This window comes from Erithacus rubecula (genome assembly GCF_903797595.1).
Source record: "Erithacus rubecula genome assembly, chromosome: Z".
NCBI lineage: Eukaryota > Metazoa > Chordata > Aves > Passeriformes > Muscicapidae > Erithacus > Erithacus rubecula.
The window spans coordinates 12,564,106-12,578,461 of NC_136661.1; the positions used below are offsets into that span (position 1 = coordinate 12,564,106).

The following is a 14,356-nucleotide window of genomic DNA, read 5'->3' on the forward strand; positions in this document are numbered from 1 at the left end:
CAATTGCTCTATCTGCACTTTGAACAGAAAGGCTTCCAAGTGCAGAAACAACAACATGACCTCTTCTTGCAACTTCATTCCCTTTGGAAAACTTCAACACATCTTGCTGTGCACTCTGGAACGAGGAAACTTCACCTGCTATGGGAATGTACCTTTCTTCCCCTGAACTCACTGTTACAACAGTTCCCTCTATTCTCCATGATTTCTACATTATGCCTATTCAGCCTGAGAATGCAAACCTAACTGGTGCTGACTAGCTAATAACTGACAGCACACACCAGCCATATTCCTGCCTCTTTTCTCCTCGGGAACAGCACAAGTTTAGGTCTCACTCTCTAATTAGCAATGGAGTTTCAAAAAATCATAAGACTGTCACCTCAGGTTTCAAGTTTGTTTGAAATTAAATGACAGACTCAATTTTTCAGGAAGGACCAACATATACAGAACAACAACATGATCATGTCAGCTTCGTTTCCTCAGGAAATTGGCCTAAAAATACATATTTTGCCAAAACAGCACCAAGTATTTATTTTCTCAATCAAACTGCCAACACTCCAAATGAAAAAAGGCCTTTTATAATCTCCTTTTTTTTTAACTGCTGAAATTATATTTCAGTTTTTGGACTAGTGACAGGAAACTTTCTCCTCCAAGTGCTAAAAAAGGCTTTCAGATACGCTTTGCAGATTGCACTTCAACTTTCAGACAGTATATTAGTAATACAGGGAGAACATAAAATATTATGCCCATGGTACTATGTAAAGTCACTAGCAAGACCACTTTTTCCCACTAAGACACAAAAACAAGTAATGTGCTTGGATTTTCCTCTATGTGCAGCTTAGCTTGCCAAATACTTCACAATATGTATAATTCATATGGCAACAGACCAAGGGACTGGTATACTTAAGTGTTTTCATTAACCAGAAGTAGAATTTATCACACAGGCAGTGAACAGTCAGATTTTATATTTATCCATAAAAAAAAAAAAAGGAAGAAAATTCTTCATTAGAGATGTCAAAACCTCATGCTTTAACAATGCTTCCACATTGCTAGAAGTTTGTTACAATGTTGATTATCAGAACACAGTATTTCCCATAAAACAGCAGCCACATTATTCAAACAAAAAATTATATAAAAATTTAACTGTAATGCAATACAAGGAGTTTGGAGACTGCAAATACCACACTGGGGATTTCCACAAAATGGGAAAGTCAGCAAAACAGATAGCATAATCTCCTCCTGCCTCTTTTCACAGGACAGGCTCAAGAATGATATCCTCCAGCAAACCAGAGACAGATGTCAAAGATGCTATGGAAGATGATGCGCTCACTGGGACAAAGTTACCCATGCATTCTCCAAGCTTCTGATGCTGAACATGAAAACACAAGTTGAATTCCCTGGCTAACACCTGAAAACAAAATGCCTTTGACAAAAAATAAATTTAGTCTCATTTTGCTACTACTTTAGAGAATGGCAAAGCTGTGGAAAAAGAATACTTTTGAAAGAAGCATCAACAGCAGTCTCTTTAAACAGGAGTATAAACAGAAGAACATACATCATGGAAATAAGCATTAGAAGCAGAGATTGTACATGTGAATTAATTACCAGAAGTCTGGGAGGGAAAGTCATCAATAAGTTCACTTTGTCCAGCTATTTCAACTTCTGAGAACTTATTTTGAAAGCAGAATATTAAGACTTTACTATATGCTTCATATAAATAATAAAAAGACACTACTTGTCATTCAAATCCCTCAACATTCATTACTTTGTTTGCCCCCTCTTCTTCAGTGGCTGTTCTTTTCACATGGAGTCCTACTTGCCCATGTCTCTGCTGTTTCTGAAGCATCAAAACTCAAAGCCTAACAATGCAAAACCCACACAGACCTAGTTTTCCTAACTTATTACTTTATTTTGTAAGGGAGACCTTGAGCTGTTGGAAAATGTGGGGGAAGAAAGATCTGGTAAAAGATCACATGCATCCACAGCACTGTAAGCAGATTTAGTAACAAATGCCTATACAATATCACAGTGCTGGATCATGTCTCTTTCAGTCCCTTAAAGTACCTAAACTCACACATCACATCTTACGCCCATATAGTCAAAACTCATATTTAAGTATCAAATAAACAACCATACTCCGAAGCACTGGTTTGACCAACCTGGGTATATATCTAATTGTAACTCTTCAAAACCCAGAATGAAACAAGAAAGCTTCACTTAAGTGAAGACAGGAAACTGCAACGTGATTTAAATCAAAATTTTGAATTTCTGGTTTTATGTTTGTTCCATTTTTATTTCTACACATATAAGAAGAACTGCTTAACATTGATGCTCTACAACAGAGCTGGCTGCCAATGCAAAGAAATGGGTGTGTCAGGATGGTGGGAAGCATTTTGCACCACCACTCCTCTACAATGTATGTTTTATAAACCAACGGTCAGACATACACACTTCTTGTCTTTGTCTACCCATCTTGTGGTCATCTTCTGCCCAAGCAGAAAAACTGTAATGAATGAAAGGAATCAGGAAATACAGAAGAGAATCCACTGTTGGAACTATGAAGGACAGAAAATGTGATTCACACACAATATGTGCTTTTCTTATTTTGACCAAATAGAAACTTCTCCATATTTAGTTTGAGGAAACACACAGAATATAGAAAGGGACACAAAGGATAGTGATTTTTTTCCTGTCATAAAACAGGCAAGTGTTGCAGGCAGAAAAATCTTGATTTCCAATTGTACCACAACATCAGACCACCTGAAACACCAAATCCAAGAACCCAAATTGTCTGCAGACTTACAACATTGTGATGGCTTATTTTTCTCTGCCATTTAACAAGTTGGATTCTTTCTGAGGCAGATATAATAAAGATCTCAAAGAAAAAAAAAAAAACCTGAAACACAAATAAAACTCCCTTGTTCCCCAAACCATTAAAGCCTTGACACAAATTTACCTGAGGTTCATTGTTCACAGTCAAGAGGAAAATTATTACTTTTATATAGTTCTTGGGTTGTTTAGCAGTTTTTTAACTTCTTGAAGGAATAGGAAGCTAAATACATCATTCTGCACAGACTGCAGATGTATATCTTCTCCACCTTGGACAATAGTCTGCAGGAGAATCTCTATTCTAGTTCCTGGGACACCTTCACCCCCTTCTTCACTGGTCCTGTTTGTCTCATAGTCCCACTTTTCTTGCCTGGCTACTGTACAGTTGTTTTTAATACTTCCTTAAATATGCTATCACAGAGGTGCTACCAAGATTGCTGAATGACTTAGCTTTGGCCAGCAGTGGGTTCATCTTGGAAAAAGCTGGAATTGGTTCCATCCAGCATGGCAGCAGTTTCAGGCAGCTTATGCATGTGGTGAAGTCGCACCTGCAGACCCCCTGCAGAATCCCAGAAGATAAGGGCTGTTGTGTTTGTCTCAAACACCAATAGCAGGGTGGCCATGGCACCAGCCAAGGACTGTAGGTAATAACGGCCAAGGACTGTTGGCAATAACACACTGTGAGAAAGAACAAGATGTGACTGGACAAGGGGCCATATGGAGGTAGGACAGCACTGTTCTGGGACAAAGGTCTTTGATCTACCTCCTGGTAGAGTACAGGACAAACAGAGAAACGAGGTGGAGAAGCAGGCAAAGACTGTATGGAGGAAAAAGACCACCAAAGATCCAAAGCCCTCTGACACATCTCCACAAGGATCTGGAAGTTAGGACTGTGAGTGGTAAACAAATAAAAAGTGTGAAACTTAATTCCAGGGCAGGGAAAGCTTATATATTAAAAAGGCACCCAAAACCAAGCCCAGGTGCATGGGTACACTTGGGACCCTAATGGCTAGATCAACACATGAGCCAGGAGTAGCTCTCTCTTACTCCCTCTCTCTCTCTCCATCTTTAATCAGTCTCTCTCTTTGTCTCTTTTTCACCCTAATCCTTTATCTAAAATCCACTGCTGCGTACTTACATTAGGAGGACTAACACACCAACTTCTACGCAAAGTTTAATGAACTAACAAAACTTCATAAACTTTTGTGGACCTTCTAATTTTAGTTATTCCTTTTGAAAGGCATCAACAAATCTTAGGTTCTCCCTTCTCCTTACAGTGGGACATCATACTCAACTACAAAATCCTTGCTGCCTACACCCAATACAAACCGTAAAGAGTAAAACTGTATAGAACACAAAAATGTAAATTATTGTAAAATTAAGCTGAAAAGAAAAGCACTGGTTTGAAGACCAATGAAAGAAAACAAGATTGACAGCAAGCTTGGATATACATTAAATTTTAATCCAGAAGAGACTAGCATCATTCAGTGCACCATCAGTCTTCCCTCAAACTCTAATGATTCCCTGCACACTCCCCTCACCCAAGTACCTGGCAGTCCAACAGCATCTGTAGACTGCCAGAACCCCATGGGACATTTTCAGTTTAACTTCAAGTGGAGTTTACGATCACAGTAAACTTTGTCCTCAGTCTATGTTAATTTGTTTTGAAAGCAGCAATAGTTCCACTGTATTAGATTCCCTATCTGATGCTAATAGGATGGGACCTCTCACGGCCAAGAAAGAGCCACTTCCCCCTCCCAGGCCTTCTAAAAGGATGTTACATAAGCAGCAGCTGAAAATGAAACCAGCTATCAGATGTCTATACAGAAAGGTAAGACAAACTAGGCACACAAAATACACCGTGAAGTACTTTTTTTGTCCACCTCACTGTTTACAAACTAGTGTAGAATTATGGAGCTGAGCACATGTAAACACAGAAAAGGGAAAGATTGTGTCGGGGAGTATGCAAACTAACATGCTGTCTGACAAATACAGACTTAATTGGTCAACTGACAGATGTCCCAACAATTTCAAGTCGAAACAAAGAATTATGAAAAAACCCTTAAGGGTTTTTCTCTGCTTAAAGCAGCAACAAGCACCACAGAAGAGACCAAAACACAGGCTTTGTGGTTTCTTAATGAGAGATGTTATATTGTGAAAAGTAACAGCACAATTTACATGAACATGTTTCAGTTAAAAACACAACTTATTCTCGTGCATTTGGGAAAACTATAAACAACATAGTACTTCTAGAAGGAACACAAAACATTCTAGTTTTTTAGAGTAAATGGAGCACAGAATTATTCACTCTTTCAACTCAAAGTACTTGGCACCTCTTACTCATCAGGAAATCATGGCGGGGGGTGGGGAGGAGGGAAGTGTGTAGGGGGTGGCACTAAGGTTTGCCACAGACTTCCCCTAAGATCAATTCAGTCCTCTCGGGCAGGAAAGGTGAACTCTTAAAATAACAAACTGCAATCACCATTTTGCATACCCTAGCTTGAAACTGTCTCTCTCTTTAATCCTTTTTTTTGTCATCTTTGGGAAAGGAAAGGATGACACAAACCTGATGGCCACTGACAAGGACCTGAAACATGCAAAGACAGCCTGCACGGTGAAGAAGCTTTCCCTTTTTAAGTATCACTAGCACTCTCTGGTTGAGGTAGTGAAGCCTCATTTGGTGGTATTTTCACTTCTTCATCCCTTCTCATCCAAATTATTTCTTTATGTCTCTTCTAGGAAAAAAAACCACCCAAACTGGACTGGTTATGTCATACATTTCACTGAATGAGACTGGCAAACATATCAGTACAAAAAAATGAACCAAAGTACTGCACTCGGGAGAAAGAACAAGTGGTTGGAAATGAAATTAAAATAAAACACCATTTTAATATGAAGCTATAGTCCGAGGCTCCCTGGTTCTGGCATAAAAACAATGCTCAACTGCATCTGTCTGTGTCCCCACGGATGCAAGGAACACCAAAAAACACGCTGTGCTTGCTCACAGACGACACTCAAAAAAAAGAAATAAAAGGCATTACTTTTGAAACAACAATAGTGAATGGTAACAAGAGGAAGAACATGTTAGTAAATACAGTGAATAGCCAATTGTTAAATGGAAAAATATTAAGGATGCTTGCTAAATTTTTTTGGGAAAACTAGGGAAACAGAGACCTCAGAAATCAGCTTTTTTTATCTGATCCAGCATCCCAGAATGTAACCAAAACCAGCCATTCTCTACTCCTAGCTTGTCAAAATTCCAAGTTAAAAATTTTCTTGGGGTTAACTACATTGCAATTTCTCAGTGTCTCTATATATTAAAACGACCAAAAGAAACTACCCCAAACCATCCACACATCTCCTAGAGCCAGAGCAGCAAGACAATTTCAATTAATTCAGATAATCCAGAAAAGCAATGTCAGGTATGAATTCTGGAGATGTTTGTATAAATTCTCTCTTTTGCCTTCTATAAATAAATTCTAATCAGATTTCAATCTACCATTTCTATTTTCCTGTGATTTAAAATAAACAGAAATCCTTTACACAATTAGAACCTGAAGCTTCTCATCAAACCATATTATAAAATCTCTTTACTTGTTGCAGTTGCAATGGTGTTACCTGTATCAGTAACATTTTCTTGGTTCAACAACAGCATTCTCCTGTTTTACTGGAACTAAATCTCTAACTAGGTATGTATTGTAACAGATATTTTTTTAGCTGAAAAGTTTATCTAAACTGCCTACACTAAAACAAACCTCAAGAGTTAATTTTGACTAGTAAAGCCCACCCTAAGCATATCAAAAGAACTCTTTAGAATTATTATTTCTAATTCTTTTCTGCAATAAAGCAGCCAGCAGTACTTGGCCTTAACAATGACAAAACGACAGAATGACTCTGTCAAAATGGAACAGAAGTATTATTTTTAAACTGAGAAGAAAAAATCTCTGGCAAATAAACTATGTAATAAAATATTCTATTTCAAGTGCAGCATTTAACTGAAATGCAGTAATACTCAATATCTTTATAAGCCTAGACCACGACATCAGTAAGTCAGATGTATATCTGAGAATAGATCTGTAATTCAATCACCCTACTGTTTTTTGGAGAGAGACTACACAACCCAGCACAGAATCCAAGAAGTTCCTGCAGATCATTGATGGTAACTTTTTCACATAAATGGTAGAAGAGCCAACAAGGAAAGGTGTATTACTGGACCTTGTATAAACAAGCCAGGAAAGACTGAGAATGTGAAGGCTGGGGGCAGCCTTGGTTGTGGCAACCATGAGATAGTGGAACTCTAGATCCACTAAGTGAGGGAAAGCTGCAATCAGGACCAAAACTCTAAACTTCCAAAAGCTAACTTCAGCCTCTCCAAAGACCTGCTTAGTGGAATGTCATGGGTTAGGGCTCTAGAGGAGAAGGGGATCCAAAAAGCTGGTCAATATTCACACATCACTTCCTCCAAACTCAAGACCAGTGCATTCCCATGAACCAGAAATTCCCATGAACCCTTTATGGATGAGCAGGAAGTTTGTAACAAAACTCAAATAGAAGAATTAAATATATGGAATGTGGAAAAAGAGACAGGTCACATGGCAGAATGAAAGGAACATTGTCACAGAATGCAAGGAGGTGACAAGGAAGGCCAAAATCTACTTCCATTTGAGTCTGTAAAGAAATATCAAGGACAACAAGCAGGGATTCTACAAGTACGTCCTCAGCAAAAGGAATACTAGGGAACATGTGGGGTCACTGGTGAATCAGATGGGTGTCGTGGTGAAAAAAGACAGAGAGAGGCAGAATTCATGAATGCTTTCTTTCCTTCAGCGTTAGCTACTGAGGCCAGCCCTCAGAAATTCCAGACCTTGGGGCAAAGAGAGGAAGGCTGGAGAAAGAAAGACCTTGCCCTTGTCATTGAGGATTTCAACTAGATAGGCTTAACATTCATAAATCCATGGGCTTTGACAGGATGTACACACAGGTGCTGAGGGAGTTAGTAGATGATGTTGGTATGCCACTATCCATCATCCTTGAAAAACCATGGAGAGGTGCCCAATGACTGGACAATAGACAAAGTCAGCCTCATCTCCAAAAAGAGCAGGAAAGACCCTGGAAAGTATCAGCCTGGAAAGGCAATGGAACAGAACATTCTGGAGGCCATCACCAAGCATGCAGAAGAAAATAAGGTCATCAGTCAGCAGGGATTCCCCAAGGGGAAATCATACTTGACCAATCTGACAGCGTTCTGTGATGGCAGGGCAGGATGGGTAGATGAGGGGAGAGCAGTGGATGTTGTTTGACTCCACTTCAGCAAGGCTTTGGGCACCATCTCCCATTACATCCTCACTGGTAGGCACAGGAAACGTGGTTTAGATGAATGGACAGTGGGGTGGACCAAGGACTGGATGAATGGCAGAGCTCAGAGGGTCAGGATCAGGGCAATAGAATCCAGCAGGCAGTGGTGTTCCCCAGGGATCAGTACTTGTCTCACTCAACTTATTTGTCACTGGCCTGGATGAAGGGATCCAAGGTACCCTCAGCAGATTTGCTGATGACACAAACTGGGGGAGTGGCTGATGCACCTGAAGGCTCTGCTGCCTTTCAGCTGGGCCTTGGTAGGCTGGAGAGCTGCACAGGGAGAACCCAAATGAGACTCAACAAGGGCAAGGGCAGGGTCCTGCAGCTGGGGAGGAATAACCCCAAGTGCCAGCACAGGCTGGGGCTGCCCCACTAAAGAGCAGCTCTGCAGAGAAGGACCTGGGAGTCTTGGTGGATCTCAAGGTGACAATGAGCCAGCAGTGAGTCCTTGTGGCCAGGAGGCCCAGTGGGATCCTGGGCTGCATTGGGAAGAGTGTGGCCAGAAGCCAAGGGAGCTGATCCTCCCCTCTGCTGGGCCCTGGTGAGGCCACACCTGCAGTGCTGTGTCCAGTTCTGGGCTCCTCAGCACCAGAGAGACATGGAGCTCCTGGAGAGGGTCCAGTGGAGGGTCATAAAGATGATGAGGGCTCTGGAGCATCTCTCTTACAAGGAGAGACTGAGAGAGCTGGGCCTGTTTAGTCTAGAGAAGAGAAGACTGAGAAGAGATTGACCTCAAGATGAGGAAGAGCAACTTTATGTTGAGGGTGGCAGAGCACTAGAACAGGCTGCTCAAGCAAGTCATGAAGGCTCCCTCTCTGGAGACATTCAAAACCAGATAGACCTGCTCTAGGTGACCCTGCCTTGGATGAGATATCTCCAGGGGCCCCTTGTAACTGTTAACTCTTCAGTGATTCTTTGAATTTAAGGCAAGATCTTTTACAGCAATATCCTTACAAAAAAAGGGGGGGAGAGAAAAATTACAGATTAAGTTTACATGAAAAAATAAAATTTTACAATGTTCAGATAACCAAGCAAATGTACCTTTTATGCTTTTAAAAAAATATTTATATTGACTTTTCATAATAACACATAATAACAATACACAGCAGTGCACACACACACACACACACACACTGTTGTAACACAACTGCAGCCCAAGTTGCTGCAAGTATGTTCTCGTACATTTTTTTTTGCTCTTTTTCTGAGACAGCCCTAGAAAATAACTTCCATCTGGACAGTAAATCTATCCAAGTAAGTGTCAGTGTAATACTTCCTCTAAAGAATGGTTTCTAATTGGATACCATCAACAGCACTGCTGAGATTAGCATCAGATCTGAGCTTCATTTCTGATGTTTCACTTGATTGCATATTCTTTGGGTGTGTATTTGTCATGTTACTAAGAAAACCTTAAGAGGGAGGAATAAATTGATTTTTCAAACTACTGCCTTTGAATCTCATCCACTTTTCTTCCTTACCTAAAAAAGGAGCACCATATAAATCAGTGATTTTTTACAATGGCAGACTGAAGTCTGAAGGAAACTGCAGGAGTCCCACAAATCTTCATGGAATATGCAACAACCCAAGCTTCTTCAAAAGCCATGACATTGATATTTCAGTATTTCAACACTGATGTTTTCAGATGGCTAAAAAATTCCTTTACACTATGGAACTGACACAGCTCGGATTTAATTTTTCTAGTTTTTAAGTTAATACATAGCCAGAAATATGAAATATTTATCCCAACAGGATATTGAAGTGCACTCCATCCCCCACTAGCCATACTTTTTTAAATATGCAGTTGAATAATCACAATTACTATATACCTAGTAATCACAGCTATTTTGTACAGTTTAACTGGAACCAAGCTACTTCAGAACTGCTTTGCTTTCAGAATCCACTAATTTCTACATCAAATAACATCATTTTCTTTCATTGCTACAGTGAAAGAGATCCATGGAAGCAAATTCCTGACTTTCTATATAAAGAAAACAATGAAATTTAAATACACAGAGCAACCAGACTAAAAGATGGGAAGCCTATGGTAGAAGTAAAAAACCATAAAAACAGCTTATGCTTCAGGTTTCATTTTTTGAGGACTTACTACTGTATGAGAAAATATTTTGTATTGCATACAGTCAGCATCTATTCCAGCAGAAAGGAAGAGATAGTGTCTTAATTCCTCTAGTTATATAGTCAAAACAGATATATATATATATATATATATTGCAGTCAAAAGAGACAAATGAGCACAGTGGAAGTGAAGGCAAGAGGCATTGCTCGCCATTTGCCCATAGGAAGCAACAAACATTATGGTGCAGCAGGCACAGCTGAGGCAGTGCAGCAACAGCGAGGATTATTAGCTCAGTGCAGAATGCCAAAGCACACAAAGCCTACAGCATTGTAGGTTACACAAAAGGTTAGAAAACACAAACATGTGCACAGGCTTCTCTCTATTAAAGCAAATGCTGTTTATAGAAATACTAGATAAAAAATGTGCAGAAGGTTTTGTATCCTTTGAACAACTATTTTATAGTCTCAAAATTAAAGTCACTGAGGAGTCAATAGTTTTTAGTACTTCCACAATCTGAGCAGTGCTATTAATAAAATCAGAGCAGATGGAAGCTGCTGTCATATGTTGTTGGGGTTTTTTTTTCTGGGGCAGGAGAGGGACTAAGCAGTAACAGTTCCTCTACAGGAATTCATATAGACCTTCTGAAGACTAAATATTCTGCTGGGTGCACTTTATATTCATGAAAAATACTTGCCTCTACAAATTCTCACAGTATGAGGCAAAAGCAAGTTAGTGCCACCTGCACTGACATCATTTAATAAAGAAAAAAACTGATTCTGAACATGTGTTGTTTTTCCACGGAGCTTTGAAAGCAAATCAAACTTCATCTTTTTAACACTTCTCACCTTTTTATATATGCTCTCTAGCTAAAAAATGTTAACACACCAGTAAGAGAGAAAATATATGATATGATGTATGTCAACGCTTTAGAGCGGCAAACCAAAAAGGACAGTAAGAAGCTCAACAAAAACTTCTATCTTAAAAACTTATTTTTTCAAGTACCTTTTATCCAAGTTATCTAAAAAATATTCTTATCAGTTCTAAGAATTGGAAAAAAAAAAAAAAAATCACAAAACTCAGTATTCTAAAGTTCTCAAGCCAAAACACTTAATAATGCACACCGCGCTTTAAAACAGCTTTTTCCTTTCCATATATTGTCCTTTCTATATATGCACACAAATACATGTAAATAGATACAATTTACTTGGGTCCTCAACAGATATTCAGAACTAAAAAAAACTGCCTTCAAAGCAACATGAGATGTGATGCACAATAAAATTCAAGTGCTTTGAATTCAAAGCAACTATAACAGTATATGAATAAATAAGAGAGTTTCTATTTTAACTCACTAGGCAGTTGGTCCAGAGGAAAGAAAAATAACGCACTTACCACTGTGTTACTTTCTTCTCCCTGCTGCTTCTTCCCTGAGCTTTCAAAGTCAACATTCTGTTTGAGACAGAGGGATAAATTTTAGTCAACCCTATCAGTATTAGGTAAAAACAAACTACTATTTTATTGTATTGGGTAGTCTTTTGGCTTTGTTAAAAGAAAAGCTTTACATTTGTGTGAACAACAGCTTGAATATTCCAGAGTATTTGAAAGATTTCCAAGACAGCAAAACTGCATATTTTCATGAAGGAGAACAATGTTTTGTGTACAAAGCATTGCTTTTTACTGTGTTTTTTCTTTTACAGCTCTCTGTTTACAAGTTGTTTCATTTTTACTCCCTTTATAGTTACTATATTAAAATATTAAGTATCACATAGTTTTTCTCTCGCATACAGTTCTGAAGAATTCCAAGAAAAAAATACATCAAAAATTAACCAAAGATGAAAAGAGTAAATTTTTGCATTGTTAACTTCAGGAATTTTTTAGAAAGTTGCAGTGCTTTTTATAAGCCATAACAGATCTCTGATGCTAACTTCACTGAAGTAGAACAATTAAAAACAAATGAAAGCATCTAGTGTTTTTGACTAAACACATGCAAAATTAGTGGCTGGACTGATGGGAAGGATTAACTCTGCCTTCAACAAAGGCAGAAGTAGAACATATCTTCAGAGGAATTAAATGTCACTGTAGTCAGACAGATCATCTAACTAAGCACAAAGTTATGTAAAGCAGATAAGAAGCTAAGTCAAGCAGAGTATAATCTGTCAAATTTTCAGTATCTAGAGAAGAATTTAAATTCTGGAGATCATAGGTAGTAGCTTCATTCAAAAGAATTGCCTATAAATGGAACTATATTTCTTTTTTTCCAATAAAAGCAGAATTAGGCCACCATAAAATAAATAAATAAATCCTGAGAGAGATTTAGAATCTATTTGTTCCAGGAGAAAAGCAAATTCCTTCTTTTGGGGTAAAAAAGAGCACAATGAACTCCCACAGAAGTTAGGACTGCCACAGTAGCACTGCACTACAATCAACTTTTGCATATCACATGTCCTATTCCTCATCTGGGAGTCACTGGTGTCAGCTTCTGCATTCATACCAAATGAACTCCAATACACTACACTGCACACATATTTAATTTTTTTTCAACAGAAGGGCATCCAAGACATGCAACCAGCAAGGGGTAAAAGTAATATCAAAGTCACAAGCCTTTCAAGTTCCCTACTAAAAAAAAAAAAAATCTCTATTATCTTAGCCAGCCTCAGAAATGCAGAGCAGAATCACTCAAGAGAATTTAAAAGATCAAGAAAGACATCAACAATCAAACCAGATTCTGAACCTGGGGCTCTTAGAAGAGTCAGTCAAATTGCCATGTCTGCATGCTTCTTTCCCACAGCACTTTGCTCCTACTGCAAAACCATGTGATCCCTACAAAAGCTATTTCAGAGACACTGTACACAAACTCCCAAAAAGAAGAAATACAGGTCTGCAGTAGTTTTGCTAGGATAAGCAAAATTCATCCAGAGAACACAACAATGCAGAGCTGGATCTGACAAAGAAAAAGTCAGGTGATTGTGCCTCTGAAAGATAAAGACCTAAGGTCAAGAGTCTGCAGGCAAAGCATTCACAGTAGAAAACCTATCAAAGAAATAGCTAGCCCTATAATAATCACTAAAACAATAAACAAAAAGAGATTACTCTTGCCTCATTTCCTGACACCTGTTTGGCTGTCGCTGTTGAAATGCCTAAAAGAATAAAATCCAGTGGTAGGGAGTCATTACCATTTGAACTGTTTGCAGACTTCCAAACCACGAAAAAGCAACTCATCCCATCTCAAACAAAAATAGGCAAAAAATACAGCAAGTGTGTGCATGAGGGGAAGAATACACTCTACCTAGATCTTTCAAGTCATACTGCTTTACAAATTTAGCAGCTACATAAGTCTCTGAACAAGAGACATCAGTTACAAAATCAAACAAAAGCAATGAACTCAGTGCAACTGATGTTTCCATAATGTCACTCGAAACTGTGACATTGAATCACATAACTTTAAGCCTCTATCAAAAGACGACATCTATGAATGTGCTGTAACTACAACTGTAATAATGATGAGTTTCCAAAAGCAGAAACCTCCTATCACCACATAGCTTGCAGGAAAGCACGACAACCTCTCTAAGAAAATAAACTGCAATATTTAGAGAAGCTCAAACTAACCATGCACCAGAACCACAGAAGTCTAGAAGACAAGGAGCCGATGTGTTTGCCTCAAACACCAATAGCAGGGTGGCCATGGCACCAGCCAAGGACTGTAGGTAATAACAGCCAAGGACTGTTGGCAATAACACACTGTGAGAAAGAACAAGATGTGACTGGACAAGGAGCCATACAGAGGTAGGACAGCACTGTTCTGGGAAAAAAAGACCTTTGATCTACCTCCTGGAGATAAGCACAACTCAGAACAGCACAAACAGAGAAATGAAATTGAGAAGCAGACATGGACTGTATGGGGAGAACAAGGCCAAAGACCAAAAGCCCTCTGACCCATTTCCACAAGAACCTGGATTGTGAGCGAGAAATAATTCACATAGAAAGTGCAACACTTACCTCTAGTGCAGGGAAAGCTTATCTTTTAGTAGGTACCCTGATCTAGACCCAGGCAGTGGTTCCACATATGCCATCAGCTGAACTGATGCTGCAGCCAGGACTGATAAT

The 14,356-nt window shown here is 39.0% G+C and overlaps 1 protein-coding gene across 5 annotated transcripts in view; it reads right to left on the minus strand.

The window, feature by feature from the left end:
- Positions 1–14,356, minus strand: part of ERBIN (erbb2 interacting protein) — a 118,675-nt gene that overhangs the window by 67,500 nt on the left and 36,819 nt on the right. For all 5 annotated transcript variants that reach the window (XM_079330494.1, XM_079330493.1, XM_079330495.1 and 2 more), the window contains exon 3: positions 11,645–11,701. The gene's annotated coding sequence lies outside the window, so the exon portion shown is untranslated. The remainder of the gene's footprint in view (positions 1–11,644; positions 11,702–14,356) is intronic.